The following is a 17,795-nucleotide window of genomic DNA, read 5'->3' as shown; positions in this document are numbered from 1 at the left end:
AGTAGTGCTGCAATGGGAATGCAGCTATGTCTTGACATTCTCTTTGGATATATATCTAGAAGTGTAATTGTTAGATCATGTGGTAGTTCCATTTTTGATTTTTTTGAGGAACTTTCATGCTGTTTTCCATCATGACTGTACCAGTTTGCATTCCCATCAACAGTGCATAAATCTTCCCTTTATTTCACATTCTTTTCAGAAGGTGTTGTCGCTTGTCTTTTTTGAAAATACCCAACCTAATAGGTGTGAGATTATATCTCATTATGGTTTTGATTTGCTCTTCCCTGATGATTAGTTCAGCAACTTTCCATGTACCTGTTGGCAATTTTAACCCTTTATTTAGAAAAAATGTCTATGCAGATTCTTTGCCTTTAAAAAATTTGATTATTATTTTTTGCCATTGAGTTGTGTGTGTTCCTGATGTATTTTGGATATTTACCACTTATTAAGTATACGGTTTGCAAATATTGTCTCCCAGCCCAAAAGATGTCTTTTCATTTCTTTGATTGTTTCCTTTGCTATACAGCTTTATTTTTCTCTGTCTCTGCTTTTTGAATTGACACACAGTAAGTGAATATATTTATGGGATACAACGTAATGTTTTACTTCTTTGTTGTAGTCTCTCTTGTTTATTCTTGCTTTTGTTGTCTATGCTTTTGATCTCAGTGAAAAAAAAAACATATTGTTAAAACCAATTTTCAGGAGCATTTTCCCTACATTTTTTTCTCGTAGTGTTATAGTTTCAGGACTTACCTTTAGGTCTTTAATTCATTTCAGGCTAATTTTTTGAGTGGTTTAAAATGAGGTTTATTAATGGGTTCTTGATTCAGCTCCATTGGTCTATGTGTATGACTTTTTGCCAGTGCCATAGTATTTCCATTGTTATACTTTCATAAAACCATTCATGCTACCTTTCTAATGGAGTTTTAATGGGTTTTGTGGTCCAAGGGTATGAATAAGCCTCACCCCTGAACTCTAGGATTTTCACCAAGACATTCTTGTCTATGAAAATTTGCTAGTTGATTTTTCTGTGAGGGTTACTAATGCCAGAAACCTTCTATTCTACCATCTTGCTTATGTTATTCTTGTGGAAGCTTGTCATTCATGATACTTTGAGCTCTTTAATGTAAGCTAAAAAAAAAAGCAAGAAAATAGAAAGATATTTCTTTGCAATGGTATCATGTATGAGTTCATATTCACAGCTTTATTAATTTGATAGACATAATAACATTGCAAGAAAATCAAGTACAAACATGAAATATATCAGTTACTGATTACAGTACCATAATGCTCAACTCCATTGTTCACTATTGTGATTCTGATTCTTCTCTCCTATGACAAGCATTATAATGAGAAGAAAAAATGCACAAAATTAACTTATTCTGAAGACAAAGATAATAATGAGGCTAGATGAGAGCATACAATTAACATTTCTAACTTTGTCATTGTGTAGGTTGTGCAGTTTCTATAATTGATGACTTTATAAAATAAGATATTTTAACAGTATTTTTTATTGTGATATAATTCAACAACAGAGGACTTATATGAGATAAAGAATTGGTGTCTCTGGTGTTATATATTTCAAGTACAATTCTTACTTTGTTCTACATAATTAAGACACTCTCTTTGCAATGTAATAAGATCTTTACATATGTATGATATCCAAGATATAAATTTCAACTTTAATATGGGCTGTTTAATATATTTGAACTAAAAATAGTGTATAAACTTCAAAATATTTAGTTCAATGAGGAAAGGTATTTTTAGATCTTTCTATTTACATAAAACCAAAATAATCTTAAAATATATATACAAAACTAAGAATATTAATGGATAACAATTTTAAGGCATTAAACATTGTTCTAAATGCTCATTTAATTCTGAATGTCATCTATGTAATGAGTTATTTTTCTTTACTTAGTAACAAAAGGGTATCTAACCAGGCCCACAGCTATCATGTGACAGAACCAGAATTCATAACTAGAATTTAGGGCCCCAGAGCCCATTTGCTCAATCAATCTCCTGTACTGCTAGGCAGCATGTTCTCATCTTCCTGGTCTTTTATTATGGACTTTATCATCTCTTGAGATCTATAATGAGCACACTGGCAGGTTTCTAAATTGTCTTCTTCTGTTTTATTTATAGTATTAAAGTAAGCTATGATGACCTTAGAGTGAAATATCTGTTACTATCTTTTCATAAAAGAAAGGATGTCACAAACGTTTCTACTTTCCTCTAATTCCTTCCATTTGCCTTAGAAATACTCACAAGAATTAACGATTTCTCTCCCTTTCAAGCCTACTTGACAAAATGCAATTCTAAGCCATTATAGATTCTGTAACATATTGCTAATAATTTTGTTATTCCACCAGCATGAGTTTATTCTTTATATAATGACTCGTAGCAATTGTCACTGCTAATATTTGAGCAAAGTGAAATTGGAAACAAAAATTAAAAAGTTGAGTTATAAAAGTTTATTTTAAAAGCAATAGACTAACTCATTTAGAAATTTTTTGAAATAGAATTCTAAAAGCATTCTCTAACCACACAGCTGACATCACTCTAGTTTTGTAAAGATAGATTCGTTCTATATATTTTTTACAAATTTCTGAGCAGTACTGTCTTTCCAACTAGATGAGTGTGTAAATATTTGTATGCAATTTATTTAATGATATTATTTAATAAACATTTTTAGATCTACATATATTTTATATAATGTGTATACAGAAATGTTTCCTACCAGATCCTAAGGTTATAGATTCGTATTTTATATGATTAAAGTCGGAATGTGTATTTAAATGTAACTTTGATTAAGGTGTAAATATATCTCCTTTAAACTATTTTTGATTCTAATTGGAAAGGAAAGATATAACACAAAGCAACTAAGACTTTGTTTCAAACATTTAAAGGGATGTCACTTATTTCATCATCTAATGGCAGCAGAGCTTCAAATAAATTAAGCCTGATTATAGTGTTGTGATAAAGAGCACAAAGTATTACTACAAACTATGCAAATGGCAATAATGATATTTTATGTAAAATTATGCCTCGGTTTCTTCATGTCTAAAATGTTGATAATAATACCTACCTAGTATGTTTGCTGTGACTATACATAAATTATTTATGCAAAGCACTTAAGGCAGAATCTAGCATACAAAACTTTAGCTATTAAGATTCTGCCTGAGCTTTTGGATTCTCTGTATTATTGTAGCCTCATTAGTATTACACTGTCACCAAATGAGTTGACCCGTGAAAATGTGCATATTATCTACAGTTTGTCATCTCGAGGCCTGGAGGGAGTCAGACTGAATCACACAAAACATAGTACAATCATTTTGAAGTCTAAATCTTCATTTTATGAGAAAAAAACAAAAGTTTATTAAAGTTAAAAATATCTCTTATTTTATTACGTAAAAGTACTGTGGAAGTAACATTTTAATTTCTTTTTGTGGTATTTATATTCTCTCTAATTACTGAACAATATTATATGGCTATTTCTAGATAATGCAGAATCAGTTGCCTATATTTTCAGTTCAACTTATGTCTCTCATATGCATCCTTTAGTGTAATGCACCAATGATAGAAAAAATGATGCAAATTCTGAAAATTAAATTTTTAGGTTTGAAATAAAACAGGCATTGGAATGCCTTAAAGTCAGCTAAAATTATAAAATTTTTACATATCAAAGTAATATTTATTGATATTGAATTCAAAACAAGAATGTACAGTGATTACATCCTGTTTAAAATTATTGACATTATTTTAGTTTATGTAGTCATAATTGTTCATATGCTGAAACTTTGCGTTTTCATGTTTTAATTTTTATATTCTGGAATTTTTTAAAAGATTAAGAATAACTCATTATTCGTTATTTAGATTAATTTATTACATACAGATATGAATAAAAGTTTTTATTAAGAAATTTAAACAAGTTAGTGATAGGCAAATACATCTTCTGTAAAATGTTTTTTATTTTTTACACACTTGAAAATATGGAATTGTACTAAACAGTTACCATTTTCAAGTTTAAAGTCAGGTTTTAAGACAAGCTAATTCTCTATAGAGAATGATTAGAAAAAAATAATATTTGAAAAAAGCCAATATCAGAAACTAGATAAAATGATTAAGAATAAATCAGGTTGTATATGAGTTGGAAAATAAGATTTTTCTGAAATATATGATACTATTTAATAATTAAATCCTCAGGATTTTACTTTTATTGTGTGATGGAAATAATTCTTTAAAAATAAACATACTCAAGGTAGTTTATTAGCTATCTAATTAAATATGACTGTCATTGACAGAAATACTCTGGGATACTTAACCTGCCAGTAGGCATGTAATTTACTAGCATTTCACCATTTAAAAAAGAAAGAAAGAAAGAAAGAAAAACCTCACATATTCTATAGTCCAGCTAATACTGTTTGTCTCAATAAAATATTGATAGTTTCTGTAATTTCATTATAGCTGAAGTATTTTTAATGTAAATATCAAATATGTTATGAAAAATAAAAACATTGAATGACTAGCAATCACAGATAACAAATTCAGTATTTATGTATCATTTATTTAACAAAATGCACTATACTATCATCGTGAACTTCAGTAATGTAGTCAGTGCTTGAAAATATCAAAATAAACCAAGCATATCCTCATATATATACAAAAAATGATCAAATAAGTTAGAGTTCTACAAATAATTGCAACAAAATAGTATAAGCTAGAAAGTGTATATTGTATGTGTCCTGAAAGCTCTGTTTAACAAATATTATGAAGATATACTGAACCCCATGATCTAGAAATGGATGTTTGTTAATTTATTAAATATCTTCCTGTCTTCTTCTCTAGCTCTAGGTACAGGCAAAGATATATAGGTATTGAGTGATAGATTATACAAAATATGGCAGTTTAAAAAATATTATGTTCTTTAACATTTTTTCATGTTTTTCTAATTTGGTGATGTCCACATTCTTCATCTATTTAGCTCTCATTTATGTAAATTGAAATAGTCTTATTTTATTCTTTTGTTGAGCTAACAGACTTGAAGCAACAACAAAAAGGAAATGTGCATAAATACAGATCAACAATAAATGTGTTGCTGGTGAAACTCTCAGAAACAGATACTATGATGGATTTTGTATCAACCTGTTGAAAAAAAGGAAGTAAGCAGGACTGAGCAGCAGAAGAAACAGAAATAGCAACACGTTTAAAAAGACATCTAGGTTTACTTTGAGATTATTAAGGAGAGAGATAGCCAAGAAGAGCCCTTTCATAATCAGAACCAACACTGAGGTTTGGAAAGACTATATACCTTTGTAATTACTCAAGAGCAATCCAAGCAGGATATGAGTATACTTTAAAACAGTCCCTTAGCTGCACACAGATCCATCAATAGAGGATAGACGACCCACTTGCACTAGGGGTTTAAGCACAACATGACCAAATGAGGAACAGTAAGATACTCTGACCCAGGGGCAACTGCTAGGAAGCCTGACTTAAAAATCACACACATCCCTGCAGGAGATGTGGGGAGAACTATTTAATTGGTGGGAATAGAACATAAAGGCAGAGAAAAGGTGAATTTGCACTTGCACTCTCTCTTGGAACAGGGACATCCTTCATCTGTCTTTGGCTGTTAGAAATCTGAGGTGTCTGGCCTTGGATTCTGAAACTTGTACTATCAGATTGCCATGGTTCTCAGGTGTTTGGCCCCATACTGATAATTACAGCATCAGCTTTCCTGGTTCTGAGAATTTCAGGCTTGTACTGAACCATGCTACAGGCTTCCCTGGGCTTCCATCTTTCTGATGGCCTATCTTGGGATTGCACAATCTACATAATTTTATGAGCCAATTATCTTAATAAATTCCTTCTTATCTATGTATCTATCGATCCATCCACCTATCTATCCTGTAGGTTTTGTGTGTCTGAAGCACCTAGAAAAATAAAATTTCCTTGATAAAAATAGAGAGAAAATAAAATGCTTTCTGAACTGCATTGGCAGCCTCCAAATTATCACATGTCCAATGGTAAAGGGCCAAAATCTAACTTTTTAAGGGAGCTAAAACATGACAATTATTGACTAGTAAGTGATTTATGCTGTTCCAGGGCTAAAATCCAAAAATATAGAAAAGAAATCTAAGAAATCTAAGTAATGGAGGCTTTATACTGTGGAAGAACTTGATTTTAGAGGGTTACTTCAGCCAAGTCACTAAATAAATAAAAGGAACCAGGCAATAAAGCACAACAACATACAACCCTGGGGAAAAGGGGATAAAGGGAATCAGTATTCAGAGTTGTGAAATATGTAAAAGATTCAGTTTTCAAGAACAAAATATCAGACATGTTTAAAAAAAAAGGAAAGTAGGATCTACACACAGGAAAGATGAAGGCCATAGACACTGCTTATTAAGTGGGGCAGATATTGAATTTAGCAGATAAAGACTCCAAAGGCTTAAAGAAATAGAAAGTTGCCCCATGTTTAGGGATCAGAATAATTAATATTTTTGAGATAGCAATAATCCTCAAATTAACCTAAGAATTGAATGAAATCACCATCAAAATCCTGGATGACTTGTATTTATTTATTTATTTATTTATTTTACAGAAATGGACAAATTGATTCTAAAACTCTCACAGAAATACAATTGTCCAAAATAGCGCAATCTGTCCAATTTCATACCTTAATACAAAGTTACCTTAATCTGTCAATGTGGTACTGTTATAAGTAGAGGCATATAGAACAATGGAACAGAATCAAGACGCCAGAAATAAACCCTTACATTTATGATCAATTGATTTTTGACAAAGATGTCAATGGGGAAAAATTGACTTTTCAACAAATGATGATTGTACAACTCAAAACCAAATGCTAAAGAATACGGCTTAAACTATTTCACCAAAGTCACAAAATTTATTTTAAGAAAACATAATTTAATATAAAATCTATCACAAAACCCAGATGTAATATTTACAAAACTATAAAACTGTTTGAAGATAACATAGGAATAAACTTTCGTGACCTTGAGTTAAGTAATGTTTTCTCAGATATGACACCTAAAGTACAGGTAATAAAATTCCTTTTTAAAAAGGACTTCATCAAAATCAACAATTTTTACCATAAATGGTACCATCAAGAAAGTGAAAATACAACCAGCAGAATGGGAAGAAAATTTACAAATCATGTATCTCATAAGGTACTTGTTCTTCTTACCTTTTGGCTAAGATCAAGTGTAACATTAAGTGTCATAAAGTACTTGTAGTTAAAATTTATAAAGTGCTCTTAGTAATAAAAAGATAAACAGATCAATTGAAAATGATAAAGGATTTGAATAAACATTTCTTCAAAGAAGATACACGTATAGCCAATACATATAGGAAAATATGTTTAATATCATTAGTTATTAGAGAAATGCAAATCAAAACCAAAATGAGATACTACTTGCATCTACTAGAATGGCTATAATGGAAAAAAGACAATAGTAAGTGCTGACATGGACTTCAAGAATTTTGAATCCCTCTGCAGTGTTAGTTGGAATGTATAATGCACAGCCACTTTTCAAAACAGTTTGGGAGTTCCTCAAAATATTAAGCATAGAGTTATGACATGACCGAGTAATTCACTCATTTGTATATATCCAATAAATGAAAATATATGTCTGCCTAATATTGGACATATATTTTAATCTTTATAGTAGCATTATTCACAATAGCCAAAAATACAGACAGCCCAATTGTCCTTAAACTGATAACTGTATAAACACGATATATCATACACACAAAATGGAATATTATTCTACAGTTAAAAAGAATGAAATACTGATACATACTACATCATAGATGAATCTTGAAAACATTATGCTAAGGGAAAGAATTCAGTCAGAAAAGGCTTCATTCTTTATGATATAATTTATGTGAAATTTCCAGAATTAACACATTTATAAAGACAGAAAGCAGCCTAGAGCTGGGAGTGAGGAAGAGACAGAAAATGACATTATTGGGTTATGGGGCCTCTTTTTGGGGTGATGAAATGATGTAAATTTAGACTGTGTTCATGGTTACAAAATTATGCGAGTATTTTAAAACCATGGCATTGTGCACTTTAAAAAACTGAATTTATGCTATAGGAATTATATTAAGAAAGATATTAAAACAAAAGGATAATGAGAATGTACTTTTGTCTCCACTGTTTGCTCTTCTATCCCTTGGCTAGTAAAACAAACCCAAGAAGCTTTCTTTGCCATATTTTACCTGGAAGGCCTGTACATTTCAGTGAGTTTATTCTTGAGGTCTCCCCAGTTTTTAGGGATCTACAGACTGCCAAAATATAACTTTCCTTAAGATTCATGAAGCTTGGGTTCATTAGCTATCAGGGCAGTCTCTCTGGGAAGATATTGTGAGCATTGGCTCCTCATATGAAATAAACTATTCTTCATAAAAGTGGATCATCAGAACTGAGCAAATGTCAATCATTCTAAAAAAATGACTCTGACCACACAAATGATTTGTTCTATCATCCTGCTAAAAAAGGAAACCATTTTCTTATTGAACCTGAAATATAAGGAGACTCAATGGTAGTATTTGTTTCTAAAGTCTGATTGATAAGTGAGAATCAGATACCACTTAAAGTATTTTTATTTAGTTTACAGAACTAAAGATTACCACTTATTCAGGGTTAGAGATTGCTTAAGAAGAAAATGAAAGGGCTTTCTCATATATCCATAAAGATACAATGTTAAATAACAAGAATGACATTTCAAATGATATCTATGGCAAAAGTTGTAGCTCCTAATTTTTTTTTTCTGTCATGTGTAATTAATACTTATTCTTCTCAATTTTTGTTCAACAGAAAGTGTAATAGTTCAACATCTGGCTTTAACGCAGTTGTCTGCTTCAGAACATGAGTGAATTTCTGGGAAACATGACTTAGTTCATTGGTAAATATGAAGTTTGTTTAAGCAATGTCAGCTTGAAAGACAATTGAGATAATGAATGAAAGTACCTAATATAATAGTTTCCATGAAGCTGAGACTGTAGTTTTTGAAGACACACATGCTGGCCTGTTACTTACAGTAGAGTCTTTAGGCAAACATCAGAATAAAATGGAAATTATCTGTAGATGATAAAGAGTAAAATCTGTGCTTAATTTATTACAGTATCCAATAATATCAGAAGGAAGAGGAGTAAAATTCTCTTTCTCTACTTGTAGAAGTACAGTAGACGACCATTTCATACTTTTTTTTTTTTTTTTTTTGAGGCAGGGTCTCAGTCATTCAGGCTGGAGTATAGTGGCAGGATCATGTCTCACTGCAGCCACTGGAGAACAGTAATGCAATCATGGCTCACTGCAGCTTTGACTTCCCGGGCTCAGGTGATGGCTCCCACCTCATCCCCCAAGTAAGTTGGACTCCATGGAGGTTGACCACCATGCCTGGCTAATTTTTTTTGTGGAGACAGGGTTTCACCATGTTACCCAGGCTGATCTCAAACTCCCGGCTCAAGGGATCCGCCCACCTCAGCCTTCCAAAATGCTGAGATTACAGGTAAGAGATGCTGTGCCAAGACTTCTTAAGGGTTTGATCAGTGTTTCTCTTGAAAATAAAAAAATATATTATGGATAGCAAGGTCATTAACAAGTCACCATATTCAAAACACAAAGTTAAGTTTCTAAAGTATTTACATTATTAATATTTTAGTTATGAAAAGTTAATTTCAGGAAGGCGAGTCATCTATTACTAATGACTCTTTCCATGAAGCTTTTGCAATAGTTTTGACATAATTAGGAAACCCCTGAGTGTGTCACAATTCACCTATTTCTGGCATCTGTTTTATAAGACAAAAGATCACGTCTTTGTGATTTTCCATGGATTTTGGATAAACTTAAAGATTGTTTTAGATGTAAGAAAAACTCTAATTTTTTTGTTTTGTTTCTTCTGAATTAAGAATCCAATATTGAGAAAACAATATCAAAAAAATTAACAGAGAATGAGTTGCTTGATTAAAATAAAACAGTGAGTAGATTTGACACTTGTATATTTAGTAAAGTAACACAAAAATTCTTTAAAACAAATGTCAAAGAAGCTACTGTTAGTATTGTAAGGAACCTTATAGAAAGTAATTAGAAAACTACTTTGTTTTTACTTTTTTTTACAGTCAAACACATAATGAGGTTGTATCAGTCAGGGTTCTCCAGAGAGACAGAAACAATAGGACTTATAGAAAAAGATTTATTATAAGGAATTGGCTCATGCAGTATGGAGCCTGAAAAGTCCCAAGATCTTTAAGCTGGAGGCCCAGGAGAGTCAATAGTGTAGTTCCAGTTTGAGTCCTAAGGCCTGAGAACCAGGAGAGATGATGCTGTAAATTCCAGTCTGAAAGTTCTTTTTGTGCAAAATGCACAAAAAGAAATGATGTCCCAGCTCATGCAGTCATCTAGGAAGAGTCCACTCTTAATCCTTTGGTTCTATTCAGGTTTTCAATGGATTGGATGAGGCACACACGTTAGGAGCAATGTGTTTTACTCAGTCTATTGATTCAAATGCTAATCTAATCCAGAAACATCCTCACAGACACATTCAGAGTAACCTTTGGCCAAGTATCTGGGTATCTGTGGCCCAGTCAAGTTGACACATAAAATGGATCATCACACTGGTCAACTTGAAGAAAACACAATTATTCTATTAAAACATTAGAGTTTACATGGATGAGAAAAAATAACCTTTTACTACTCTTTGTGAAGTAGTAACTCTGAAACCAATTTATTATATTAACAGACAAAAAGCCAACTCCAAGTTTTTCATTAATATAATATTTGGCAGAGTAACTGATGAATTAATTTCATTAAAATAAATAGCTTGTAAGAAAACTTTGCCAAAATTTTAATATATTAACAATGTCTTTTAAAATTTAGGTATTATATACAAAAGTGATAAAATTCCTTTCCCTTAAATGTTCTACAATTTGCTACACTACCTCAAAACTTGTTTTTCACTGTGCTCTTTTATATTCTGGATCTAATTAGCACTTTTTTTTAAGGATGAAATTGCTGTCTTGTTCATGTCACAAAACAAAAACCAAAATAATATTTGTATTTCTCTGTAACTACATTTTTAATATATTCTTAACCATTCATAATACTTAGAAGCAATTATATTCTACATTACTAAATATATATTATATTTTAGAAAAAACTGGAAGGTAGGTCATTCTGAAATGTCTCTCACACAGAAACATTTTATAATACTGGAAGCTTAGGAATACAACTAGTACTTAGAGGTATATCATGATTCAACATTTTAAACTGGCAAAAATGAATACACGTATTACTTAATGATATAGCAATGTGATAACTATAAAATAAAAAAACAAAACTTTATAAACAAATTTATGCAGAACTAAATTTCATGTTTGATTATATTCAAAATTATAGTATCTATCAATTAACTCAATAGGTCTAAAGTTTAAATTGCCTAAGGGTGTTAGAAATTACACTTAAGCTGACACACTATAAAACTGTGTGTCACCTTAGTTTCTGTTGATATAAAAATGTTGTCAGAATAATGGTTTAATTTAGTTTAACAAACTAACTTTAATACCACATCAGAATAACATTAGCTCATTTAATCAACAAACCAACATAAATAATTTAGACTCTTTAATTTTTAATGAGAAAATATATATAAAAATTGAGAAAAATAAATTCTCTGTAGTGATTAGTAGACTTCTAAGATGGTTCCAGTTATTAGTATTTTTTATTTTTTAATTTGTATATATTTATCTGATACACTGCAATTTTGCTACATTGATATATTACATTGTGGTGAAGTCAGGGCCTTCATTGCATCCATCACTGAAGTGTCTTTGTACTCACCAGGAATCCTCCCATCATCCACCTTCCACTCTACCATCTCTCAGAATCTCCATCATTCCATATTCTGCTTCCAAGTGTAGACATTACTTAGCTCCCACTTATAAATGAGGACATGTGATATTTGTCTTTATGTGACTGAGTTTTTTCAACTAAGATAATGACCTCTAGTTTGATCCATGTTGCTATGAAATACATTATTTCATTTTTTTGTGGCTGAATAGTATTCTGTTTTGTACATATAACATTTTCTCTTTATCCAGTCCTCCACTGGTAGACATTTGGGTTGATTACTTATCTTTGTTATTGTGAATAGTGTTGTGATAAACATATGGGTACAGATATATTTTGATATAATAATTTATTTTCCTTTGGGTAATGAGATTGCTGAATTGTAGGACAGCTGTATTTTTAGTTCTTTAAGAAATCTCCATTCTGTTTTCCATAGAGATTGTACTGGTATTATTAGTATTTTTTCATTTGTATGTATTTATCTGATACACTGCAATACCTTTCCTCAGTGTATTTTCTTATCAACTTTTCCAAAGATCCATTGACTATAAGTATGTGGCTTAATTTTTGGGTTCTCTATTCTGATCTAATTACATACTCATCTATTTTTATATCAGTATCATGCTGTTTTGTTTACTATATACAGACTTGTAGTATAATCTGAAGTCAGGCAATGTGGTACCTTCAGTTTTGTTCTTTGTATTTGCAATTGCTCTGGCTAATTGGGTTTGTTTTGGGGTTCATACAAATTTTAAGATTTTATTTCTAGTTCTGTGAAAAATGATGTTGATATTTTGAGAGCAGTGCATCAAATATGTAGATTGCTTTGGGCAATATATTCATCTCAACAATATTAATTCTTCTGATCTATGATCATGGAATATTTTTCCATAAATTTGTCATCTAAATTATTTTTCCTCAGTGTTTTGTAGTTTTTCTTGTAGAGCTCTTTCACTTCCCTGGCTAAATATATTTCTATTTTTTTAAATAATTATTGTAAATGGGATTCTCTTCTTGATTTGGTCATTGGATAAATGATTGTTGGTATATAGAAACACTACTGATCTATGTGTGTTTATTTTATATCTTAATTTTTTTCTGAATTCATTTATCTTTGAATTAAGTAAATTCAGTAAGAGCTTTTTGTGGAGTCTTTAGCATTTTCTAGATATAAGAGCATATTACCAGCTAACAGGGATAATTTTACTTTCCAAATCTGGATGCCTTTAATTTTTTTTCTTCCCTGATAATAATAAGTTGAATAAGAGTAGTGAAATTGGGCAATCTTGTCTTATGGTAGTTATTAGAGGGAATGCTTTCAACTTTTCCCTGTAAGATAATGGTGTTGGCAGTGGGTTTGTCATACATGGCCTGTATTATGCTGAAATATGTTCCTTGTATGCCTAATATGTTCAGGACTTTTTCATGAACGGATGCTGAATTTTATTAAATGCTTTTTCTTCTTCTATTGGGATGATTATATGGTTTTTGTCCTTAATTCTGTGTATGCAATTTATCACAATTATTGATTTCTGTATGTTGAATACCCTTGCATCCTTGGAATAAATATCACTTGACAATAGTGCATTATCTTTTTTTGTTTTTTTCTTTGAGATGGAGTCTTGCTCTGTCATCATGCTGCAGTGCAGTGGTGTGATCTCGGCTCACTGAAACTTCTGCCTCCTGGTTTCAAGCAATTCTCCTGCCTCAGCCTCCCGAGTAGCTGGGACTACAGGCATGCGCCACCACATCCAGCTAATTTTTGTATTTTTAGTAGAGACGGTGTTTCACCATGTTGGCCAGGATGGCCTTGATTTCTTGACCTCATGATCCGCCCACCTCGGACCCCCAAAGTGTTGGGATTACAGGAGTGAGCCACCGCACCCGGCCAGTGTATTATCTTTTTGATGTTCTCTTGGATTCTATTTGCTTGCATTCCGTTGAGGATTTTAGTATCTACATTCATCAATGATATTGGTCTGTAGTTTCCTTTTTTTGTGTGTGTCCTTGTCTGGTTTTGGTAACAGAATAATAGTGGCTTTGTAAAATAAGTTAGGGAGAATTCTTTACTCTTTGATTTTTTTTTTTGAATAGTTTCATAAAGAATGATATTAGTTCTTCTTTGTCTGTTTGGTAGAATTTGGATGGAAATCCATCTGGTCCCAGGCTTTTTTGTTGTTGTTGGGAGATTCTTAAATTAGTCATTCATTCTTACTAGTTCTTATGTTTGAAGTATTTTCATCTCTGGATATTCACACTTTCGTGCAATCCTCCACCTTGAGTAAAGTGTCTGTAAATAGTGACTTGTTTCTATCCATTAGAATATGACAAATCTGGTACCATGTCATTTATGAGATTTCATTTTAAAAGGCTGCTACTTCTGTCTTGTTCCCACACTCTTTTGTTCTCCCTCCCTCTGTCTTTTCCTAAAGAAGTCAGCTAAAATGTTGTAAGCTACCTCATAGAGAGACCCAGTGGCAAAGACATGTGGGAAGCCTGTAGCCAACATACAAGAGGAACTTAATCCTACTAACAACCATGTTAATGAGCTTGGAAAATGATCCAACACCAGTCAAGCCCTGAGATGATTTGCCAAGTTTTCCTTTTTTTTTTTTCCTTTGAAATGTAGTAAAGTATATTTAAGATAATATTCATCATTATATCATTTATAATTGTAAAATTCAAAGGCAGTATATCATATTTTTGTGTAACCAGCAACTCAAGCTATACTCAACAATTTTTATCATTATGAACATAACACTGTACCCATTAAACAATAATTTCCCATACCTCTGGCTCCTATTAAACTCTGTTCTAGTTATGTTACCATGAGTTTGTCTATTTGTGGGACCTCATATAAATGGAATCACACAATATATGTCCTTCTGTTTCTGGCTTATTTCACAGGGCATAATATTTTCAATGTTTATTGATACCATAGCATATATCAAAATTTAATTTTTTTATGACTGAATAATGGTCAATTATATGTACGTATCACCTTTTGTTTATCCATTCATTTGTTGGTAGACACTTTTGGACTGTTTCAAATTATAGCTATTATTGTACAAATATCTGCTAGATTTTCTGTTTTCAATTATTTTGTATATTTTTATCCAGGAGTAATTCCTGGGTAGTATACTTAACATTTTGAAAAACTGTCCAACTGTTTTCTACCAGGGCTACACTATTTTATATACTACCGCCAGTGCACAGGAGCTCCAGTTTCTTCACATCCTCGCCAACAGCTTTTATTTTCCATGTTATTTTGAATATATTCATCCTAGTATGTGTAAAGTGGTATCCCATTGTGGTTCTGATTTGTATATCCCTAATGATTAGTGATGTTAATCATCTTTTCATGTGCTTATTGGTCATTTTGTACATCTTTGGAGAAATGTCTATTTAATTACATCACTCATTTTTTTTGTTTGTTTGCTTGTTTTTGAAATGAGGTCTCATTCTGTCACCCAAGCTGGAAAGCAGTGGTGCAATCATAAGTCACTGCAGTCTCAAATTCCTGGGCTCCAGTGATCCTTTCATATTAGCCTACAGAGCAACTGGGATTACAGGTATATGCCACTGCACCTGACACTTGCCCAATGTCTAACTGGATTATTTGTTTTCTATTGTTGTTGAGTGTAGAGCTTTAAAAATATATACTCTGGATATTAACATCTTATGAAATACATGGTTTGCAAATATATTCTCATTCTGAGAATTGGGTTTTGACCCTCTTAATAGTATACTTTGATTAAACAAGTTCTTAATTTTTTAAATTTTTAAATTATTTAAAAACATTTTTATGGATACATAGTAGATATATATATATATATATATTTACAGGGTACATGAGATGTTTTGATACAGGTGGGGAAATGATTTAAATAGATATTTCTCAAAAGAAGACATACAAATTGCAAACAGGCATAAGAAAAGATACTCAACATCATTGATCATCAGAGAAATGTGAATCAAAACTACAATGAGATACATCTCACATGGGTTAAAATGGTTTATATTAAAAAATAGATAATAATAAATACTGACGAGGATGTGGAGAAAATGAAACCCTTGCACACTGTTGTTGGTAATGGAAATTAGTACAATCACAGTGAAAAGAGATTGGAGGCTTCTCAAATAAAGTAAAAATTGAGCTCCCATTTGACCCAGCAATCCCACTGCTTGGTGGGATTTTGAAGCAACCTAAGTGTCTGTCAACAGATGAATGGATACAGAAAATGTGGAATATATACCCAATGGTGTACTACTCAGCCATAAAAAAGAATGAGATCCAGTCATTTGCAACAACATGGATGGAACTGGAGATCATTATGTTAAGTGAAAAAAGTGAGGAACAGAAAGACAAACATTGTATGCTCTCACTTACTTGTGGGATCTAAAAATCAAAACAATTGAACTCATTTACATAGAAAGCAGAAGGACTGGTTGGGCATGGTGGCTCATGCTTGTAACCCCAGCATTTTGGGAGGCTGAGACAGGTGGATCACTTGAAGTCAGAAGTTCCAGACTAGCCTGGCCAACATGCTGAAACCCCATCTCTACTAACAACACCAACAACAAAAATAGCAGAGCATGTTGCAGCATGCCTGTAACCAGCTACTTGGGAGGCTGAGGCAGGAGAATTGCTTGAACACCAGAGGTAGTGGTTGCAGTGAGCTGAGGAGCCAAGATCATGCCACTGCCCATTGTCTGGGCAACAAAAGCAAAGCTCTGTCCAAAAAAAAAAGAGTAGAAGGATGGTTACCAGAAGCAGGAAAACATAGTGTGGGGTTGGTGGGGTGATGGAGATTGGTAAAGTGAACAAAAAAATAATAATAATAATAATAACCAGAATATATAAGAAGCTCAAATAATTCTATAGGAAAAAATAGAATAATCTGATTAAACTTCTTAAGTTTGAAGTCCAATTTATTTATTTATTTTTTGCTGCCTGCTCTTTTAGTGTTAAGTCCAAAAACTCATTGTCAAATCCAATGTCATGAAGATTTTCCCCATGTTTTTGTCTAAGAGTTTTATAGTTTAGAAATTATGTTTAGATTTTAGATCCACTTTGAATTTATTTTTGTATATAGTGTAAGGTAACAATCCAACTTTATTCTTTCACATACAGATATACAGTTTTCCTAGCATCATTTCTTGAAATACTGTCCTTTATCCATTTAATGATCTTGGCACCTCAACTGAAAATCAGTTGACAATATATATGAATTTATTGCTGGCCTCTCTTTCCTACTGCTTTGGCTTATATGTCATTCCTTACTTCAGTACCATCCTGTTTTAATTACTGTAACTTTAAAATAAGGTTTGAAGCCAAGGACAATGAGTTTTCCAATTTTATTCTTTTTTTAAGATTGCTTTAGCTATTAAAGTCCTTTCAGTTTCATATGAATTGAGGATTGGCTTTTCCATTTCTGCAAAATAATGCTATTGTTATTTTGGTAGGGATTGTGCAGAATTTGTGTATCACTTGGGTTAGTATTAATATCTTCAAAATGTTAGAGCTTCCTATCCATAAACATGAACAACATAGAATATTTTTATATTTATTTATGTCTTCTTTGATTTTGTTCTGCAATGTTTTACAGCTTGTAGTTCACTAGACTTTCACCTCCCTGATTAGATTTATCCTTATGCATTTAATTCTTTCAGAAGCTGATGTAAATGAAATTGCTTTCTTAATTTAGTTTTGTATTTTTTATTGCTGATGTATGGAAACACAGTTGGTTTACATGTTGACCATGTATCCTGTGACTTTACTGAATTTGTTTATTGGCTGTAGGAGTTTTCTTGTGGATTCTTGGGATTTTCCATGTATAGGTTTATACCATTTCTTGATAGGAATAATTTTACCTCTTCTGTTCCAATTTGTATTTTTTTCTTCCTCTTGTTCAAT

The sequence above is a fragment of the Trachypithecus francoisi genome, unplaced genomic scaffold (assembly GCF_009764315.1).
Source record: "Trachypithecus francoisi isolate TF-2019V2 unplaced genomic scaffold, Tfra_2.0 Lachesis_group1, whole genome shotgun sequence".
Lineage (NCBI taxonomy): Eukaryota > Metazoa > Chordata > Mammalia > Primates > Cercopithecidae > Trachypithecus > Trachypithecus francoisi.
The sequence above is the reverse complement of the archived record's forward strand: the minus strand, read 5'-3'. Positions refer to the sequence as shown.